The following is a 5,000-nucleotide window of genomic DNA, read 5'->3' on the forward strand; positions in this document are numbered from 1 at the left end:
GGGGGGAGAGGGGGCAGCTAGCCTCCTGTTCGACTCGCCGCCCCCTGCGTGCGTGCGCGCGTGCGGATCAGCGCTCCGCCGGGGACTCCGCCACCGCCTCGTTGGTGCATGTGAGCAAGTATTTGTTTTACAAAGGAACTCTGTCCGTGAAGGGTTAATAGCCACAGAAGCTAAGATAAGCATCAGGTGCGATTAATTAAGGTTGGGAACACGCCCGCCGAGTCATCCTGAGTGCTGGAGCGATGAGAGAAGGAAAGCAGCGCAGGGTTAAGGGGTGCAGATGCTCTCCGTATCTCTCCAAACACCCGCGGAGCGCTCGCTGTCTGAGTTAAACGCCGCAAGTCTGATGACGAAGGCGCACGGAACCTCTGGCTGTGCTGCTGTAGAAATCCTGTATATAGACTTTGGACTGCATTGTATCAAGCGTTTGCTGTTCTCTTCTGTTTACTTTGTGCAACGTCTGAGTAAACGACTGCTTATAGCACTAACACGTGTATCCAGCCTCTTGGTGCGAAAGAGGGGTCCAGAATAACCCGATCACGCCTTCCTCCTTTTCTCCTCTCCTTCCCACACGCACGCACGCACCCCCCCCCCCCCCGCCGCCGCGAGCGGCCACCAGGTCCGGGTTCGTGGAGAAGCCTCCAGGTCTCCCGTCGGATGTTACCCCTGCTTTAAACAGGGGACTGGGTCTTTCATGACGCCCGGGGGTGGGGGGTGGGGGGTGGGGGGAGGCTTCTACACGGGGGGGGGGGGGCATGCCGTGAGAGAACGAAGCTGTGGGCCGCCATCGGGGCCGTTCCGGGGGAAAGAGGCAAAAATGCAGATGATGTATCTATCTTGGTAAATGATAAACAGGAAATAGAAATAATCAGAGATTTGTTTGAACAGTTTGGTCAGGCTTCTGGTGGTCATTTAAATATGCAAAAGAGTTTTATGATATCGCCCAATAACATTAAGGGAAATATACAAGTAATGCCACTGGAACATCTGATTAGTAATAATAATAAAAATGAAGCAATACATTCAGAAGCTGAGGAAGGGCAAATTCAAACACATGTTAAATTATTAGGAATTTATTTTGCAGTCAAATGGGAAGGGTGGGAATATAATTGGAACATGTGGAGAGATCAAGTCAAAGAAAAAATACAAATGCGGCCAAAAATGGCATCTTTCTATTTATCGGAAAGCCATGTACGTTAGTACGTACTTGGTACCGGTAGTAGGTAATTTGGCAGCTGTCTACCCACCACCTGAAAGGATCGTTAAAGAGATTAATAAAATGGCATTTAAGTTTCTATGGGGAACGGCTAATTTCCCCCTTGCAAGAGCAGAGGCGTACAAATCTGTAGCACAGGGTGGTCTAAATTTTACAGCAATTGGTTTCAAATTTTTAGCAATTTTTGTTAGTCATAATTTTGGGAAGTGGGCAGAGGTAGAAAGAAAAGAATTGGCACCTCATTTTTGGTTGGTGGCTTTTGCCAAACACCGGAGAATTAAAGATTGGGCCAAAATATGGTGGGAAGAAAGATAAGGTCAATTATAAAATCACACCATCGCTGAAGTGTTTTGGACCTGATTATTTGATTGAAATGTACAGTAATGTAAGAGAATGGAAATTAAGGGCAAGCATCATAAAAATGGAAAGGTGTGAACCAAAAGTGAAGAGAAAGAAAATGTATAGGAATTTATTAGAAGTAAATAGTTTTCAGCCGGAATGTGAAAAGAATGTAAAAAGGGGAAATTTATCCATGTATTTAAAAGAGCCTGTACACCAGATGGAATTCTTGAAAGATCAAAGAATTCCTTATAAACTATGGGACATCAGATGGAAGTTTTTTCATCAGATTTATAGCGTGCAAGCAAATACGCCGTGGCTAGCCAATGTTAACCAAGCTTGTCCACGATTAAGGTGTCAGGAAGAAGCTGTAAGAACAGGGCAGACACAAAAAGAAACCGTTCCACATTTTGTTAAAGACTGTGTATCTGCGAAAGAGACGTGGACTATAATTGCTAAAACTCTGGATTGGCCAGACCTTTTGAGGGAAAACTATTGTTTCGGGAGCGGAACCGGAAAAAGGAATTCAAGGCCCGAGAGAAAGAAAAGGAGTGAAAAGACCTAGAAATAAAAACAACGTAGTGAATAATTACTGGAAGGTACCCTGGACAACGATAAGAATTGTCAATTTATTTGTTCTAAGTATCTTATGTTGGCAACGGTTAAAAGAAAGTAAGACTCAGAACATATGCAGTTCCGGAAGTACGATTAGGACGATATTATCAGAAATAAGAGAACTGAGTTCATTTGAAAAAGAAAAATTGCCGCATGAGAAGCGGAGAAAATTCTGGCCGTGGACATCAGAGTCGACCCCTCCTATAACACAGAGCTGAGCTGAGATGAATATTTTGTGTTAGTGTTAGGTTAGTTAGGAAAAGTATGTGTATTAGCTAGATGCGTTATTCTGAGAGTGGCGATATTGTTACGTGTTTTCGCGTGCGGGATGTGACCAGTAGTATGAATAATTTTAATAAAAAACCTTACCTAAAAAAAGAAAAAAATCTTCCCTAAGCCGAAGCCTGTTTGCAAGGAGGAAGGACGTGGTTTTCCGGAGCTCCTGCGAAGGGCTTGGGTGAGCGCTAGGGTTGCCAGGTTCAATCCCTGAGACTGATCCTGTCATCTTCAGGAGAAAAGAAAGTCAGCCAAGTGCAGGTGGTTCTTGCAACCTTGTAATGGAAAAAAAACCACAAGGCGGAATTCTCCCTTCCCTCGGCACAACTTTTAAAGATACAGAAGATCTCTTAGAGGCTGGGCCTGGCAACCAAGAGGTCTTTTGTATCTTTAAAAATTGTGCAGGGAGAATTCCACCTTGCGGTTTTTCCAATTACAGGGTTGCAAGAACACCTGCACTTGGCTGACTTTCTCTTCTCCTAAAGATACAGGATCGGTCTCAGGGATTGAACCTGGCAACCCTAGTGAGCGCGGTTTTAACCCCCTTCGGGGGGGGGTTGAATTTCTTCAAAAATAGTATCTGGACGTTCCTAAGACTGTGGGGATTCTTTTGAGACCACTTGTGTATTTGGGGGACGTACGGGTGGGGTGGGGGAGCTGTAGGTTTCCCCCCCCCCCCTCCCTCCCCAACGAGGCCTACTGATCCCAAACAAACCTCCCCCCGGCTGGGGGAGGGAAGGACTTCAAAATGGAGGCCAAACAGCTCATAGAAATAGATAGAAAGCTCAAACAAGAGCTTCGCCAGAGAAAAGGAGAGAGAGTTAAAAAGAAAGAACTCCCTCCAAAAGGTGAAGGCCAACTGGGGAGTTGGGAGGAGAAAGAAGAACCTCCAAACAGGATTGGAGTGCAAGCTGGAGCCTCTTTATCCAGCAACCTCGTTAAGATTCTTCAGTTTGTACGGAAGACAGAGTCGCCTAAGCCTACAGTACAGTATATTACAGAGGAAAAGTCAGGAGAAAAGAAAGAAGTTATACAAGAGCAGATAAAAACGACAGATGAGATGAAAGAAATGAATTTAGAAATGCAAGATGTATTATACAATCTCTGGAATCTTTAAGAGATAACGGGGTAGGTAACGCATGGATTTTCTTACAAGTCTCTAAGTTTGTTTGATTTCCCTTTAGGAATTCTATTGTATTCCCAGGGTTGCATTGCAACGTCTGCAGGCTTTGTAGAGGAAAAAGCAAGCACGCAAAAAGCAAGCATGCGAAAAGAGAGTAAAGCAAACCCGCGAAATGCAGACTTGCAAAATGCAAACCTGCAAAAAGCAAGCAAAGAAGACTTGCAAAAAGCAACCCTGCAGAGAGTAAGCGTGCAAACTGAAAACTGCAACCTCCAAACTGCTAATAATGATGTAATTGACCAGGCCTGGGAATACTCTCAGCTCGATACAAATCCTGAAGCAGATTCCGGAGATTGTATGGTCAAGCTTGCAACTTCTGCAAGCTTTGTAGAGGGAAAAGCAAGACAACAGCAAGAAACTAAAGCAAGCCAGCAAAATTACAAGTCTGCAACATGTAGCAAGCGAAGCAAAGTTGCAAAAAGCAAGCCTGAAAAATGGAAACCAGCAAAAAGCAAGCAATACAAGCTTGCAAAAAGCAAGCCTACAACATGCAAATATGCAAAAAGTAAATATGCAAACTGCAAACTGTAAAATGCAAACTGCTCATAATGATGTCAGTGACCAGGCCTGGGAACGCTCTCAGCTACCCACAACTCCTGGAGTGGAGCAACCACTTGGAAATCCTGATACGGATGCAGCAGCAGCAGCAGCAGCAGCAGCAGCAGCAGCAGCAGCAGCAGCAGCAGCAGCAGCAGCAGCAGCAGCAGCAGCAGCAGCAGCAACTACTCAATTAGATCTACGCGAGTCCATGGAGAACTCTGAAGCTAAACACAGAAAGACTCTAGAGCAGAAGGAAGGAAAGGAAGCAGGAGAAGAGAAGAGTATTAAAATATCAAACTCAGAAAAAGAAAGCAAGAGATTTGAAACATCTCAGAGATCCTGTGAGACCAGTTTTGGTGATAGCCATGCTGAAGGCGAAAAGGAGGTTGAATATGAAACAGAGGCTGAGGCTGATGCATCTGCAACTGTGATGGAAGATGAAGAAAGCGAAGTCTACTACCTGTAGTAGAGGGCGGAGCTAGAGAGACCAGAATTCTGTTGCGTTGGAAAGAACAATTAAAATCTGGATGGCTAAATTATCATACCTGGCTGAAGGCTGAGCCAGGTGGATCTTGGGACATGTTAAAAGTATGGGGTTTTCTTGTTGCCCATATGGCAGTAGTTCCCGCCCCTGCAGGCCCTAATTTAACCAGACTTAGCCGTGATGCTATTTTAGGTTGGCTGGACAAGACACACAGGACAATGCTGGCAGCTTGACAAGGAACCATTCCAGGTACCATGGAGGAGATGGCGTTACACCGGACGGTGACTTAAGGTATAGTGGAAAGACTCCTATCAGTAGGGAGACGTGCACGTACCTCCAGACGAACA

The sequence above is a fragment of the Rhineura floridana genome, chromosome 3 (assembly GCF_030035675.1).
Source record: "Rhineura floridana isolate rRhiFlo1 chromosome 3, rRhiFlo1.hap2, whole genome shotgun sequence".
NCBI lineage: Eukaryota > Metazoa > Chordata > Lepidosauria > Squamata > Rhineuridae > Rhineura > Rhineura floridana.